Source organism: Rhinolophus sinicus, chromosome 2, assembly GCF_057876585.1.
Source record: "Rhinolophus sinicus isolate RSI-liver-muscle chromosome 2, RSI-T2T, whole genome shotgun sequence".
In the NCBI taxonomy this organism is placed as follows: Eukaryota; Metazoa; Chordata; class Mammalia; order Chiroptera; family Rhinolophidae; genus Rhinolophus; species Rhinolophus sinicus.
This window is the reverse complement of record NC_142502.1, coordinates 56042908-56060993: the sequence shown is the minus strand read 5'-3', so window position 1 is coordinate 56060993 and position 18086 is coordinate 56042908. Positions and strand designations below refer to the sequence as shown.

Sequence of the window (18086 nt, the reverse complement as noted above, 5' to 3'; positions counted from 1 at the left end):
ATAATAGTATGATACTGAATTAATCCAAATATATCAATCTTCATTCTAAAGATGAGACTAAACTCTCCTGTTGAAAGCAAACATCCAGCTATATGCTAGCTATGAGACACATTTAAAACCATAAGAACATAGATCCAACTTGAAAGTCAGAGTAGAGAAAGGTATGCCCAGCAGATCTTAATTTATAGAGAACCCTATATTGCTGTAAAAATATCAAAGGAAAAAGACACTAAGTCAAATAGCACATGCTAAAACAGAGGTCAGCGTCAGGTCCTAAGAAAACATGTAGCCTCAGTCTGACTTAGAGCAAGGAAGAAAGAAGACTTTCCCAGTGGAGAAGACAATGTCTGAAGAAAGAACACCGGCCCAGAAAATATGGTTCAGTGTGAGTGTGTTTACTTTCTCTTTCCTTTTACAGCCAGCACCAAATTCTAAAAAGAAAACTGTACATGAAAACACAAATGTGACCTTGCATTCATTAGGGTCATGTTTGATGGCTAAAGATAACTTGAGTTATAAAATGAAGGGGAGAATTTCTCTCTACATTTAAAGATCAGTCCTTCAGTTTTCACGTGTGCTTTTCCTGGTTTTTGCCTATTTTATACATGTAGTTTGTTCCCAGAAGTGATCATGTTTTTGTGGTAGCCAGAAGGATACTTACCTGGTTTCAAAAACTAATTTGGGGCTAAAATGAAGTTTTGTATTTTTGACAGAAAAGGAGAAAAATATAAACACATAGATAAAATACCGCTATGTAGATATTAGACACATACACACAGATAAGGCTCTAAGCTGAATCCCATAAATTAAAATTTTCCAATATTTTTCTAAATGTTAAGAGTCCAGGAGTTGGCAGCAAAGGGCAGAAAACAGAGTATTTTTAAATCTTAGAGATGACTACACAGGAAACAGTATTTATTCACTCAACCATACAGCAATTATGTACACATCAGGATATGTGGGCAGGAGGTCAGATGGTAATATAGGAAGGAGATGAAAATGAAGAAGGGAGAACATTCTCAGTGCTCACTATCAACTGTCGTACCTGCTTAGGTGGAAACAGCATTTACAGCTGACTGGTATTAAGGCGGGAACTTATAGCTGAGTCTTTGTAAATATCTAGGGTTATTTCATTTGCATAAAGCTCTAGCTAGTCAGGTCTGGGTTCAAATCCTACTGACTTGAATCTTTTATATTACACAGACCAAAAAAAAAAAAAAATCACTGTAGACAGTAATCAAGGAAAACTATGATTAACTCTATAGATTTTACATTGGGAATAATAAAGTGCTCTGAGTTCAATGAAAAATATCAACGCCCTTTATCTCTACACCAAAATTCTACTGCTAGAGCTTTACTCAAAGGAAATAACAATAGAGGTATATAAAAACTGAGCTGTAAGATATTTACTGCTGTATAATAGTAAAAAAAAAAAAAAGAAAAAAGGAAAATCTGTCTAATATTATGGTGGCTATCCCCAATAAATTATGATACACCTTTGGAATAAAATAATATTCAGTATTCAAAATGTGTTACAAAAGATCATTCCATGATATGGAATTTGGTTCATCTTTGTATGAGAATTAGAAAGAAACACATCTAGTAAAATGTCATTTTTAGAAATTAAAATATTATAGTGTTTTAAATATACGCCAAAATATTAACAGTAATTATCTCTGGGCATAATTTTCCTTTTCTTTCTTTTCTATTTTCCTTTTGTCATTGCTGTCTTTTTGGTTTGAGGGAAACAAATTTTGTGTGTGTGGATCTTCAAAATTTTCTATAATGAACATGTGTTACTTCCTAAATAAGAAAAAAATATCTATTATAGAATAAGAATAAAGAGCAAAGATTTAAAACTTTACAACAGCAAATATACATGAAATATGGAAACAAAAAAGAGAAGTTTTTGATATCATTACACCTGTAAGCAGGAGTCAATATATCCAAATCCTATTATGGAAAATGAAGGAAACAAATTCAAAACTCATATCATTAAAGAATTCAATAATTCAAAAGAAAGAAAAATGTTTGAAGAAGTATTAGGTAGGAATGAGCTGAAAGAATTAAAGAACAGATTTTCTGCTAGTGCTGGACAGTGTGGAACTTTAGAAGGCATCACAGTTTGGGCACGGTTAATCAAAACAGAGCAGGAAGATGGCCTATTTTATACACATCCTGGAGGAAATGAAAACAAGCTCAAATGATGAAAAGAATAAATTTTATTGTAAGTACACACTTAGGCAAACATTTGTCCCTCTGGAAAGCAATGGATGCTATACCTGGAATAGCCCCTTTGCACTCCAACTACGTCCTTCCAGGACCAAGTTAGATAAAAAACCCTGCAGCAGATACCCTTCAAGCCATGTACTGTACTGATACCTGGCATAGATGTTAACTGTTTCATATGTAACTTTTAATTGAAATAATTATTCTGATCCAAGCTTCAGGCATCTTTAAATGCCTGCAAATGTTCATTCTCTAAAATTACCTATGCATTCATTTTTGTTTAAAAAAAAATCAGAAGAGGTGACAACACCTCCCTTTGGAAGGTGACAGCTAAAATAATCATATCCACCTCTCCAAGATAGAGCCTTATAAGTTTTCACATAAAAAATTGGCCTAAAATATTTTCAAATGCTTTAGAGATATAGATTTGGTTTAAGTCAATTGAGAGAAAAGAAGTTAACTAAGAAGCTTTGGTCAAAAACCTCAAAAGGTATGTAAAGCTTACAACTATAAGACACATAATGGTTTCTACTGAAAAACGTCTAAGAATTGATTAACATCTCTGCCAGGTGATTGGCATAGTATCTGGCTGGGGATGTTTCTGTTCATCTAAATTGGGCCTGGGATGATATAATTTCTTTAGCATTATCACTATAAAGAAATACTGATAATAATCATGTTATTATTAATTTCAATAGGTAACCACTAGATTACTCTCCTAACTGTGAATGCACATGCACTCTTGCACAAGACCTGAAAACTATGTTAAAATCCAATCTTCCAACTCTTTACTACATTTGTAATGAACAGGAGTGAGCTTTTCAGTATATTAAGCAGGAGTTTCATGCTTGAGTTTTCTGAATCTTCTGTCATACGGACAGAAAATGGAAATAAATTACATTTACAAATCCATCCATATTTACTGGCATAGAAACTAAAAGGCACTTTATCCTATGTGTCAAACTCAAAGACTGAAACAGCTTGCTGTCTGTATGCTTCAGAAACCATTTTTTACAAGCATTGCACACTGCCTCAAGCCAACTAAACACTAAATCATGTTGGGCTGCCCACACTGCAAATTATTTAGAATGTTCTCCATGTTTTGTGGTTGCAAAAGTACCTATTCCGTGGATAATCCAGTTCAATTTGGGGCCACATCTGACCTTAAACAGAAAATTCCCAGGAAACTTGAAACTGTAAATTGACCAAGATCCCATCAGTTCTGAAATCTGTGATCCCAGGCTCACAGTCAAACATTTCAAATGGTATTTTTTGAGAGCCCAAGAGACACAACATAAACTCTAGGAAACATATTATTGTCTGTTTCAAGTAAACACTAAGAACTCACCCTAAACATGCACATGTCATAGTGGCCAAAAAAAAGCTGCATGCAATAAAGTAAGGGGTATTTGCAGCAAATATAAACACATTTCTGATAAATGCCTAGCAAATTAAAGCAAAAATCAATCTAAAAAATTATGTCATTTCTAATTTTCATACATATGCTGAAATGTAGCAGCTTCGGCTGTGCAATGTGATAAGAAATATTTCAAAGCTTTGCTTGTAGTGATTGGAGCACTGTATTATAGGTATTACTTTCCTGGACATTAATGGGTACGTCTCTCAAATCAAATTCTTAGGACATCATTTCACAAATTCAAATACCAAAACTTTCCCAAGGTTCGTGTCCCCATGCCTTTGAGGTGTAGAACTCTCTAAACCCAGACTAATGGGGAGTGCCCTGAAAGTCATTTTTGAAATGTTAAAAGGAGAATACACTGACTGACTAAATTTTACCTAGGGATTTCTCTACTGAAGATAAATTACTGAAGCTTAAGAAAGGTTTGATTCAATCATCGGTGGGATAATTTAGTCCACTTCAATAAATATGTGGTTAAGATTCTTGGCATAATGCTCCCTGGTCCAAGCCTTGTGCAAGAACAAGAACATGTTTGGATAACACAGTATTTTTAACTTCTGATATTGACAAAAATGCTGAAGAGATGACAAGCTCTAATGGTAACTGTTTTTATCTTTGTATCTTTTAGACTATATATATTATCAACTCCCTAAATATTTTAGGCTGTGTACATACACACACACACATATGTATATATACAATTTATTATATATATTATTACATGTTATATATAATATATTTATGTATTATTTCCCTGATATATATATATTAGCTATTGATTGATATGGATTTATGATATATATTGTGATACATATATTTAGTTGCAAAAAGAATAATTTACAAAGCAATCATCTCAAATCAAATGAACCATACACAAAATCTCAATCTCAATTGATTAACTCATATTAATCAATACAATTCTAGGAACTAAGATACATCTACCTTAGGACCCCAAATTTTTATTTAATGCAGTACTACTTGCCTGGAGTCCAGCAAACTTAAGGTAAAATGGAACTGTAGCTAGAGTTTTAAGTATGTGAACTTTTCTAAGCAATTTTTTTTTCCGCAAAATGTTCAGTTTGCTGCAAATGTTCAGAAAATGCTTGAGATTGTGAATTGTTTTTGTAAAGTTTCAATTCTGGTATATTTGACAGCAGAGTGACAAAACTACTCAGAGATGAAACTCTATATCCCGAACAAAATGTTATAATATTAATGGTTAATCTGAAATAGTTTTCTTTCAAAACTTCCCCACTGCAAATAAGATGTTTCCTACAATATTCCCTATTTTGGTAGTATATTTTTCACACACAAAAGTGTATGTACAGTATATACCTGATTAAATACTTCATGATACTCTTTTCTTTAACAAGCTCCCACATTCTATTTTTATTTTTCTAAATAACCTGGATGATGTAATCAATTCTATCATTAAAATTTTGGCTAATACAACACTTCCAAAATATAGGGACTTTTCATCAGCACTTTTGATTTGTAGCTGACATCAGACATAAAATATAAGTGGAAAAGACAGAAACAGAAATTGACGTGTGGTAGACACATGGGGTGTTAGAAAATGGGCTTCATTCACCCACAGGACACATGAAAAAAGAAAACTCACCCATTTATGTAAAAATGTACTTCTATATTAGGTTTCACCAAACAATTACATGTATTACCTACCTCATCCAAGGGTAAAACTGTCAGAAGCAATGTCAGATTATGCAAGAAACATCAGGTTTTATTCATGATCCATAGAAATACTACTCCTAAAATTTGTTGGAGGTTTTTAATCTAAGACGTAATGAAAATCAAATAAAGAGAAAATCCTATTTTTAAAATATGTGGTTAAAACATCATCTTACCTCACTGAAAAAAAAGTGGCATACCTATTACAGGGATGCCTGTATTTTCTTAGCGTAAGACCAAGTCTAAATATTTAATCAGGGACTAAATGATCACTTTGAACATTTGAGTCAGCCCTGGGGCGGAGGCAGGAGACAGATTTCATAAAGATATATTATTGGGTAGTTTTTGTATTGCTTTTGGGGTTTTTTGTTTGTTTGTTTGTTTGTTTTTAGCATCCTGAGCCTCCAGGATATTAAAAAAAATTTTTTTTTTCCCAAAAGCAAAAGGCGGGAGGGGGAGGCGACAATCAGGGCGACGCTGAAAACCCACCAGGGCTGAAAGACACACGGAGCCTCAAGCTTACCTACATGTAAGAAGCAACCTCTCACAACTGCTGGAGCTCGCAAGGAGCCTTCCCACTTGAGCAATCGAGGTGGGTTTCACCCTTAAAGAGGGACGAGACCACAATGTAAAAGTTCAAGAGGATTCTCACTCCCAGCACTTAGCTTCTCGAGGAGCATGCCTGGCGGTGAGAAATCCGGCAGTGGGAGCCAACCTGCAGCCGCCCGCTTTCCTAGAAGGCCTAACTGCTCTGGCGGGCAGGGGATGGGGCAGGGGCGTCGGGAGGCCAGGCGACAGCGGCGCCCAGGGAAACCGAGTCCCGCCGCTGGGTCCCCACCGTGTGGCGCTGGCTGCTGAAATCACTCCAGCCAGCTGCAAAAATGTTCCCGAAAACCCGAGCTCCTCCGCACAACTTCGGTCTAACCAGCCTTCTTCCTCGCCACACACACCCTTCCCAACGCGGCGGATCAAAGGACTCCCTGCCCGCCGCTACCTGCCCCGGGGGTCCTAGGACCCCAAGTCTCACCTTATACAAAGGGCTGCGCGCGGGCGCCTGCAGAGCCCAGCGAGCGTGGCCCCATCCAGTCCCTCCCGGAACTTTCCTGACATAGCACTTCTCTCCCCCGCTGCAGAAAACAACGCTTCTAGGCAGAGGAGGAGGAGGAAAGAGAGGAGGTGGTGGCTTTCCAGGCGGTGGCGGCGGTGGCGGCGGTGGCGGGAGCTGGAGCAGAAAGTGAGGAGCATCGCGGCCGAGCGCCGCCGCCTCCCGATCTGCCGGGGGTTCCCGCCTCCAGGGTAACCAAAGCTCCCTCTTAAAGGCGCCCGCCGCGTTTTAGGACGGGAGGTGAGGGGGTGGGGAGAGAGAAAGAGAGGGATGAGGCAATTTAAGAGCGAGGGGAGCCGAGATGGAGTGATTCCGGGGGGGCCACTGCCCAGATCCCCGCCAGGTCTGGTTGTCCCTCACCCTGGGCAAAGGTAGGGCAAGTGCTTGGACCCCTGAACTGGGGGCCGCCCTCGCGGATGGCTTGCGCTCCATGAGGGTCCTTCAAACCTCGCCTTCTCCTAACCGCCCTCTCCTTTACAGGGTCTTAGCTTCGACACCCCTACCCCCACGACGCAGCCTTGGCCCGCGACCCCAAAACCAGGACTTGCTGGGGCGACTGCCCAGTGGAATTGCGTTTCCTCTCTTGTTCCTCTATTTCCAACACAGTGATGAGGGTCTCCCCTCAGGAGCGCAGGAGACTGAATAGCTAAAACCCAGCTGGGGCCCGTAGACTGACCCTTGAAGGTGTCACTGGTATGTGGCATGGGAGACTTGCCAAATGCCCTGCTTTACCCAGTGTTCTGTTCTCTTCCAAGGACCAATGGCCAGGTGGCCTCCAACTTGGATTTCTTGAACCACTGACTTTCATCAACAAAGATGGGACAATAAAGATCTCCAAACTGAACTCAGGAAGCGCCTCCAGAAACCATACCGACTTAAGATATAAATGATACAGGGAAATGCTGTTTTCAAGTGACAAGTGATATTGTTTTTCCAGCTATCATCAATATTTATGACACCTACTGAGGCCCCAGTGAGGTATGCCCAGTGTGGGGAGGTACACATAGCATCAACAGTTCTCATCACCTTAGGAACAGACCACAGTAACAGTGGGTGTGGCCTCAGAGGGCTTGTTTGTCCTCCTCTTGGCTGCAGCTCTTGCTTCTGTGTCATTTGTACCCTGCACACTGTCCTCTGGTGGAGGTGGAGGTAGGCAGGCAATTGAGGTGAAGTTCCAGCCTGGGTTCCAAAGGGGTGCAGTGAGGCTCAGAGGAAGGGGTATTTTCTAATTTGTACAAAGGCACTTAACTTGCATTACTAGCTGGAGATTGGACCTCAGATCTTTCTCTCCCACCACCTACAGCTGTGAAATAAGCATATGTGGACTTGTGGAGGAAGAGGGCAGGGAGACAATATGTAAAAGGTTGGAGCAACTTCTGTTACAAGATGGAGAGTAAATAAACCTTGTGCTCTGAAAAAGCAGGAGGCATCGTCCTGCCTAGACCAAATGTTAAGATGAGAAAGGAGGTTAGCAATGAGTAAGAGTGAAGATATCCTGGTTTTATGATGAACCCTGTTTAGTAAGGAGAGTTGGATATAACAGGCACCCAATTCAAATTGACAAGAAAACCTACAGTGGAGGAAATTGGAATGTATTGCCTCATATGCTTATAAATCCCAAGAATAGAGCTGGCAAAAAAAAAGAGTGTTTTAAAACTTTTTTTTTTCATCAGATACTCAGTGTCATGACTCAGTTTCTCTTCATACCATGGCTGTGCTTTCGTTGCACCTATTTTCTCTAATCTGGGCCTAGACCCACAGGCCCAGGCTTATCTCTTCCTCCAACCTCCTTAGCAATTGATCCCATTAGCAAGAGAGCAGGCCAAAGAATGAGTTTCATTGGATTCACTTGGATTCTGTGCCCATCTACAACCATGCTTATAACCATTATAACCATGGGTTGGAATACGACAACCAGGTTGGCGTTATTTGCGTATTTCTGAAAAAGGACAAAGGAGGCAGCTATAGTGCCCCCCATCCCCATATACACCTAAACCACATGGACCAAGTGGGAGAGCGAAGATTACCCAAAGGAAAATCAGTGTTGTTAACAAAAAGGAAATGAATGTTGAATAGGTAAAGACCAGAGATGACCCATTCCCCACAGCCCCTCACTCCCCATCACACACGTACACACGCACACCACCAAAGGAATAGACTACCTCTCCATCTCCTCTGCCAGCAGCCTCATGATCAGAAGAATGCTGATGGTCGTGGGATTTCAAGTAACTGAAGCAGCCAGCCACATCCTTTGGTTTCAGAAGCCACTGGGAAGGTCCTCAGTAGTGTTTAACAAACCACTAGCAAACAAACAATAATTGTATTCAATAATTTTTTGTTCTAAATCATACTTCTGCCCCACATGTCGCCAACCCCACATTCATTGTTAAACCTTGTGTTGTCATATAATCAATTCAACTTGATAATATCGAGTCTGTGGAAATTACTTGTTGAATATATATTCAGTCAACTTGAAATGTGGCCGATGAATAATCACATTTCAGTATCCAAGTGACACAGGGCCCAGCTTCATTTTCAAACTCCAATAAGTTGTTCTTAATCTTTTCAGAGATAGCACAGAATTTATACATTGCATACCAAAAATGCCAACCATTTCAGCGTTTTTTTCCTTCCCACACAAGAACTTTTCTTATAGTTGCTCATAAAAATGTTTCCTATTTTCTTCCTTCATTTCTGTATTTTATAGAAGTTCTTAGATATCATAGAAAAAGGGACTTCAAAACATGAAAGAGACTAATAATTAACTTAAAATCCCCCTTCATTTCAGGCATGAGGAAATGAAAGCTCGGGGTGCAGGGAGGACAAAGAGGATAAGGGGGTCAAATATATGGTGACAGAAGAAGACTAGACGTTGGGTGGTGAGTATACAATGAAGTACACAGATGTTGTGTTATAAAGTAGTATGCCTGAAACTTATATAATGTTATTAGCCAGTGTTACCCCAATAAATTTAATGAAATTAAAAAAAAAAGAAACGAATGCTTAATGATTGACTTGTCTAAGATCACGCAGCTGTTCTTAGCATCTGTGATGTACTCAGCTCTGTACTAGACATTTTGAAAAGTACAGAAGCAAAAGCATACAACAATACAACACGGTCACTATCCTCAAAGAGGTTAAATTTAGTCAAGGAGACATAACCATGTAGGACATAATTAATTACAGAGCATCACAATATATCATATAATTTAGTATTAAAAAAAAGTGTGATGAACCCTGTGCATTAACTATAGGCACTGAAATAAGAGATACTATGAAATGGAGTCATTTAGAAAATGCTTTTTAGCCAGGAACCATCTTGATGACCTTTACAAAAATGAGAAGGAAAGCATGGGCTTTCCAGATGAGAAAACAAACAAAGGGACAAGGCATTGATGGGGAAAAGATCTCGCCATGTGTTTCGAACAGAAATGAAATCTATACTGTCATGATTTAGAAGAGTGTTTCAAACTGCAAGTCTTTTTTCGTGGGTTTTAACCAGGGATTTTTGTTTTGTTTCTTTTTAATTAAATAAAATAAAATATCAGAGAGCATCATATTTAATAAGATTAAGTATCACTTGTTAAACTTGTGTTTCATTGTTATGCGTTCCAAGTTATGATGTAAATTTCATGTCTTACTTTGTTGGGTCATGTTCAAAAAACATTCAAAAGACCCTGGTTCCGAAGCCATACAGACTGGGTATGAAATTATTTTGTAGCAAGACATCAACTTCCAAGCATCAATTTCCTTATGTGAAAAAGATTTCCAGCACAATCCTTTGCACACAGAAAGACCTATAAATGGTGACTTTTATTTACTGGCTAGATTGGAGATTTTTAGCCCTGATTGCATATGAGAATCATCTGAAGAGATTTTTCAAAATACCAATGCTTGGGTCCCACCCTCAGAGACCCAGACTCATTTCTCAGGTGGAGGCTGGGCATCAGTGAGTTTAAAGGCTCTCCAGGTGCAGTCATGGGTGCAAACCCCTCTGCTGGACCCATCGCAGAACACATCGAGTACCTGAGCAGCATGGTGATATGCTGTCGCTTTCTTTAGTGGGCACATTGACCTTCATGATTTATGTTTCTATTTCTTTACCACGCAATAGATACCAGGCTAGGTAGTCAGTAGAATTCTAAGTACTTTCTGCTCTGAAAATCTTCAATTGTGGTGCAAACTGCTCATGGTTTATCTCAGTCAGTAACACAGCATGGATCCTGAGTCATAATCTCTTCACATGTACAATTTATGATCAGTTATCAGCATACAGTAGTTTCTGAAGGTGTTAAAAAGCAATAAAACACCACCAAAAATTCCCTAAGGAAGAGAAAAAGGGCTAGAAGCAAATGGCATTGGAAATCCATGAGCTAATTAGCAAATAACTCATTAAATTTCAACTGTTTTCATCCTGAATTTTAATAGTGTAGCATTGAAATATAGTAATTAGTGATGTGCTTTTTGTAATCTTACATTCAGTAATCTCTAAGTGTTCATATATAGTTTTCCCCTATATCGTCAGTCCCCTTGTGTGTGAAGCCGGAAAAGCTTCTGCAAATACAAATTGTCTAAGAGACTCAGAACCACTGCTATTCTGCCTAATCATTTTGATTGTATAAATCTTGACTTTTGTTTTTAATTTGGTTGGGCAAAGATAATCAATGTAGCACAATTCTGAATCTCACCAAAGCAACAGAGCAACTAAGATAAGAAAGAAAAAAACTAAAACCTAAACATCTAACAGCCAGACATATGTCCGTCATGATTTGACAAAATCAGAAGTACCCACAACCAATATGAGGTCTTCTTGCCTAAGAAACTGAATCAAAATCTAATCAAGCCTCCAGACCTAATAGGAAACACAGGGACAGAGGGTCAAATTTTGAAACTTCCCCAAGGAAGCAATCAGTCAAATCCAGAATGTCAAATATTCAATGAGAAAAATGACCTGGTTCCTCTACCAAATCAATGGCATGAAAAAAACAGGGGGCAGATTGTAAAAGAATAAAAGAGAATTAAGAATCATCATCATAAAATGCAATGTGTAGACTTTGTCCTGTTTTGAGCAAACCACCTGTGAAAGGAACCCTTGAGGCAATCAGGAAAATCAGATTATGGGCTAATATTAGATACTATAAATGAATTATTGTTAATTTTGTTAGATGTGATAGTGGCATGACAGTTATATATTAAACCAAAATATCTTCAGAGGTACATACTGATGAATTTTATAATCCTGCAAAAAATGGAAGTAGGAATCAATTTTTAAAAATTGATCATTTTTAAAGGTAGATGGATACACAGAGGTTTACCATCCTATACTCACTCTTTTTATGTATGCTTGGAAAGGTCCATAGTAGGGTTAGTTTTTTTAAAAAAAAAAAAAAACTTTCTATTTCATATTTAGTTAATGTTTTATCAAAATCTTTCTCTTGGTTTTGCTGATACGACAGTGATAAATACATGTGAGTTTGGGCCTTGTTACATCTCAAGTAGCTTTAGAAACAAGCTTTCAGGCTTAGAAGTCTTTTACTATAATATTTTTGGTCAATATTTACTGGTCACATTCAAGGCATCTTTCAATTCACTGGATGCTGAGGACAAAGCTCTAAAGCCAACGCTTTTTCTGCGGAACCTCTCAGTGGCATAAGATTGGACCAAAAGAGTCATCAGTGAAGTTCTCTGAGGGAAGAGCACACAACTGCCCCATACCTGGTTCTCTGTCTTGCAGGTGCCCATTTTCCAAGTATCTCTGTGCCCCAGTGATGGTCTCCAATGATGAACTTTGGATGCCTTCCCCCTACAATGTCAATGACTGGCTGGTTGCTTCTGTTCTTTTTGTAAACCTTAGTGCAGACATGATATCTTGGCCTTTTCCTTCCCCAACCTTACCCCACTACACCCCATGTAAGCAAATACTGGCACATGCACACAAGCACACACACACACATACACATGTACACACATATGCACACACTAAATAAACACTGCAGTGGTAAATCCAAAAGGCCAAGACCAGTAAAAAAAAAAGAGATGGAGAGCAGCAATTCAGCCTGCTTAGTCCATGTCATAGTCTGATGTTTCTCCAACACTGGTATCTGGACCACTTATTGGCATCATTGAATTTTAGGAGAGAGTAACCTGTAATATGGCTATTTAATTTACTATGAATTAGAAAATATAACTGGCAGATCAATCTCATGGATATTCCTTCCTATGATAAGGCTAAGATTTTTTTAAATGCATCAATTAAAAAAATATTAAGTGAATAAAAGAGCAGATATTTTGAGAATATGACAAAATTCACAAAGGTGTTTCATATAAGATTAAAAGTTTTGAAATTCTGCCTTTAGAAGCAGAAAGAGACTTCATAGTTCACACTACTAGCCCAGTTCAGCAGATTCCTTAATTAGAAATGCAGGATAACATAGTAGATAAGTAAATCCTTTGGCATTTCATAATTACAAGTTCTACTTCTAGCTCCAACACGGTAGTGGGAATTTAGGCAACTACTTAACCTCTTCAACCTTCAGTTTATTCTTCTGTAAATTAGGAATAAGAATGAAGTGTTATGAAGATTAAATAAAATATTCATCTAAAACACTTAACATAGTTGCCAGATATAAAATGAATGTCAATATGTGTTACAGTCATCACTAATGACATTGGGTTTGTATTTTTCTGGATATTGTTTTACCTCATTCACTTTTAGAAAGTTGTGGAATACTAGACAGCTGATTTCACATTTTTTCATTAAGAAATATAATTAACAGTATCCTATATCGGTATTACAAACTGTGAGAACTCTTTTTTCAGCATGAATGTTTTCGATATTTAAAAAAGTCATTCGGTGGCACACCCACTACATGGACGACCCTCCTCCTCCTGAAGATGCTGAGAACAAAGAAAAGTGAACAGGTGATATTCCTGTTTGAGACCAAGAATTCCTGAAGGCTGAGTGAGGAATACTTTTTGAACTTATTCTAGCTGCAAACTACTTAGACCTCAAAGGTTTGCTTGATGTTACATTCCAGATTGTTACCATATCATATGATCAAGGAGCTAACTCCTGAGGAGATTCACAAGACCTTCAATATAAAAACTGACTTCACTGAAGAAGAGGAAGGGAGGTGAAGAAGATTGGAGGAGCAATTAATAAAATCCCCACAGAGCGGTCAGGGCAGTGCCTATTGGGGGGAAAGCACCCCAGGCAGGGGTAACAGCAAAGCAAAGCTTCCAGGCTGAGAGCTTGGAATACTCAAAGAACAGCCAGGAGACCATTGTGGCTGGAGAAACGGGGAGAAGAGTGGATGAGGTCCATATTTACTAAAATGCGTTCCAATGGAATATTAACACTTCAGTCAGTTTGGGAAATACTACAGTCTCTGTCCCCCTTGTAGAATCACAATGTCATCTGAATATTAAATGCTCTAAAAAGTCCTGCCGAAAGCAACCTGCTTAATATTTATAACCCAGGCAATGGACTGAATGTTTGTGTCCCTCCAAAATTCATATGTTGAAATCCTAACACCCCGTGTGATGGTGTCAGGTGGCAAATCCTTTGAGAGGTAATTAGGTCATGAGGGTAGAGTCCCCATGAATGGGATTAGTGCCCTTCTAAGGGACCTCACAGGGCTCTCTCACTCTCTTTCTGCCATGTGAGGACACAGTGAGAAGATGGCAGGCTCTATACCAGGAAGCAGACCCTCACCAGACACAAATCTGCCAGCTCCTTAATCTTAGATTTCCCAGCTTCCAGAACTGGAGAAATAAATGTTTATTGTTTAAGTCCCCCAATCTCTGGCATTTTTGTTATAGTAGCCTGAGCAGACCGAAACAACCCAGCATTCCTCAAACTTTCCTAAGCACAGATATCCTCTGCATTGAGCACCTGATTTTTGGAATACACATTTTGAGAAAGAGTGTTCTATTTTGTGAACTCTTAAAAATAAAGTGTATTTGGGCGACTGGATGGCTCAGTTGGTTAGTGTGAGCTCTGAACAACAAGGTTGCTGATTCAACTCCCGCATGGGATGGTGCCCCCTGCAACTAAGATTGAAAATGGCAACTGGACTTGGAGCTGAGCTGCACCCTCCACAACTAGATTGAAGGACAACAATTTGGAGCTGATGGGCCCTGAAGAAACACACTGTTCCCCAATATTCCCCAATAATTTTTTTTTAACGATAAAGTGTGTTCTTCTTTGTATCTGGTTAAATACATTCTCAGTAAATACTTATTGACTAGATCAACCCTCATTAGACTACAGTTGTCTAATGTACAAGGTTATTGTGCCTTAAAGGGAAAAAACAAACCAATCATTTCCTTTGGTCCTGTCCTGTATGCAGTGGGTCAGTCCTCAGCTTCCTGTGGTGAACCTGCCATGCAGTTTCCACATCAGTCCTGGACATCCTCCTCTGTCCTCCTCTGGGTAAGTCAGGAGGTCCAACACCTGGATATATTCAATTCAAGTATTTCGCAGGTACCTCTCTGGCTTAGCCAATTCTGTTTTTACCACAATCTTTACCTGAGCTATTACATAGACTTCTGGTTATTAATCAATGAGCTTAATCATTGTTCCTTGACTTAGCCCCTGTTTATACCACTCTATCAGCAAGGGAACCCCAGAGGAGAAGAGGGGGGAGTGGTGGAATTTGGGGAAACTTCACAACAATAGTTACTCCTCATTCTTTTCCTTTAAGCACGGGTAATAGAGAGTTAACACATGTGTACAAGATATCTACAGTTTAAATAATATATAACACACTGGAAGTGCTTTCAAGAGGCCTATGGAGTATATACACTGTTTTCACTTCAAAGGACATTACAACAACATTTGTTGCTGAATATTTAAGAAATTCACAAAATAACAGATACCAACAGAAGGTCTGAAGAATGACCTGTTATTAACATAGCAGTTAACCCCATGAATATTCTTAAAGCACGTGGTGCTAACCCATGGTTCCTTCACTGACAACTGGTTATATATTTACTAAGACTATGCTATTGCCAACCATCTAGGGAATTCACATTCCCACAGGGAACTGCACTCTTCAGCTGGCTTCACGTGTACACAGTGTATAAGGAGAGCATCAATTAGTATAGAGTTCAGTAGAAAATATCGTAGCTATTAATGTGTCACTGTGTGACTTTTTGTGTTTCAACCCAAAAACCAAGAATATGGAAACATAGGTGTTTGTGTGTGATTATATATATACAATTATATATATATGCGTGTATATATATATATATATATATATATATATATATATATATTCATATATATGGAAGCATCATATATATGTACATATATATACAAAGAGCTTTGATGCTTTCATATATATATATATGTGTGTATATATATATCTATATATATATACATATATATAGATATATAGATACAGATATATAGATATATATATCAAAGCTCTTTGTGTTGACTACCTTCCAACCAGTCTTTTAAAATTTCTGACAAAAAGACTTGTCCTCTAATAAAATTATTTCTAAATAAAAATGGAAATTTAGGTTTTCATCCACCAGTATATCCTTCATGGAAACTTTTAGGTTCATGAAGTGGGCATGGCACGTAGGAGGATGTTGATCATAGTTTGTGGTAGCAGGGAGTTGATGGCAACCTAGATGCCTATCATTTGGAAAATAAATGCTGAGTGTACTGTATACACACAATGAAATGCCATGCCATGGTGAGAAATACATGAAAACATACTGTTAAGCAAAAATGTAAGAAACAGTACAAGACAATATTACTTAGCCAACTAAAAACACATACATACAAACAACACTACATACTTCTCAAAGCCATATCTATTCAAAGATGCATTAAAAACATTAGACGTGAACATCAAACAGCCAGGGGCTGGATCAGCTAGGGTTCCTTGGGCATCATTCTCTATTCTGTGAAGTCTCTCTACATAGCCCTTTCAGTATGGTACCCTCAGAATGGTGGACTCCTTACATGGTGTGCTTTCAGAACTCTATAACACTGGGTCTCAAATTTTGGTATATAAATGAATCTCAGAAGGGTTTTTAAAACAGATTTATGGGATTCAAGTATTATGAACAAAAGAAACTCACACCTAGCCACATGGTAGTAGAACTTCAGGACACCAAAAACAAAAAGAAGATCTTAAAAACAGGCAGAAATAAAAGACTGTTCACTCACAAAGGAAAAGCAATTAGAATGAAACAGTCTTCCCAATAGCAGCAATGGATTCTGAAGACAGTGGGATAATAAATATTGCCACAGTGTTTAGAGAAAATAATTATCAACCTAGAAATGGGTACCTAGCAAAATTATTTTTATAATTTTTTTTTATTTACTTTTTTATGCGTATCTTTTTTTATTATTAGTTTCAGGTGCACAAGACAAAGTAATACTTAGACATTTATCATTTATATCCCTCACATTGTGTGAACCCCCCCCATCCACTATCCCTCTGACATCACACACAGCCATTACATTTCCACTGTCTCTATTCCTAATGCTGTACTCCGCTTCTTGTAAGTATATAAAATTATAGTTGGCATTCATTATTGTTCAGCTTCAGCTTCAGTTGTACCGTGCAGTGATCAGGCATCTACATCATCCCTGAGGTGGTCTCCCAAATGGGACAAGTGTCCATCGGATACCCTACAAAATCTTTACAACATTATTGATTACATTCCCCAAATTAATTTTCAAAACCCCGTGGCAATCTTGTGGTTACTGACTGTTTTCTAATCCCCTCACCTTGCCCCTTATTCCCACCTCCCCTCCCATCTAGCAACCCTCAGTTTTTCCTCTATGTCTCCAAAACTGCTGCTGATTAGTTTGCAAAAAATTTTTTTAAGCAAGCAAGCGAAATAAAGACATTTGCAAATAAGCAAAATCTAAGAATCTTCTACCCAGAGATTATCACTAAAGGAGCTATGGGAAGATGGAATTTAGGAAGAAGGAAAATGATCCCAGAAAGATGGTCTAAGATTCTGCAAAGAATGCTAAATTAATAAAATGGTAAATATAAATCCAAACAAAAGGCTTCTACATAAAGTAATAATGCTGGTAGTTTCTAATTTAAAACGCTTTAAAATAAAATTTTTAATAGAACAGAATGAAAATGCTGGACTATATAATACTATACCAGGTAAGGGGTGAGTGTGGTTTTTGAAGTTAGTGTTCTTTGCATGCCCAGGAGGGAGGCACAGATTTGTTCATCATTAGACTTGTAAAGCTAATTATAAATGGTAATTTTTCAGAGACAAACATTAAATGAATGAAAATAGAATATGTAAAAAAAGAAAATAGAGTGTATAAATTCAGGCTATATGGAAGGGAAAAATGAAATAAGGAAAAAGCAAAAACAATGAATAACAACTAAACTCAATTTCTCCAAAACAAATAAATACAAAACTAGGAGCACAGAAAAAGTGCAACAAAAATAGATGTTGAAAAGTAAAAGTGTAAAAATTAGTCCAAATATCTCAGGAATCATAACCAAAAATGTAAATGGATTAAACTCAATAGTTAAAAGATCTTTCTCTATGTGCTCTTTGTGTGGTTATAGATTTATGTTTTTTATTTTATGGAATACATTATAAATAATTATATCATCATTCTTTTTGGTGTTCAAATTGTCCCAA

At 37.8% G+C, this 18086-nt stretch overlaps 1 protein-coding gene across 4 annotated transcripts in view; it reads right to left on the bottom strand.

The window, feature by feature from the left end:
- GPR63 (G protein-coupled receptor 63) overlaps positions 1-6634 on the bottom strand; it is a 58072-nt gene extending 51438 nt beyond the window's left edge. For 2 of the 4 annotated variants that reach the window (XR_012496687.2, XR_016020219.1), the window contains exon 1: positions 6366-6633. The gene's annotated coding sequence lies outside the window, so the exon portion shown is untranslated. Of the gene's footprint in view, positions 1-6365 lie in introns of all 4 variants that reach the window. The other 2 variants (XR_016020220.1, XM_019743425.3) reach the window with 2 other exon arrangements.
- Between the last annotated feature and the right edge of the window lie 11452 nt (positions 6635-18086).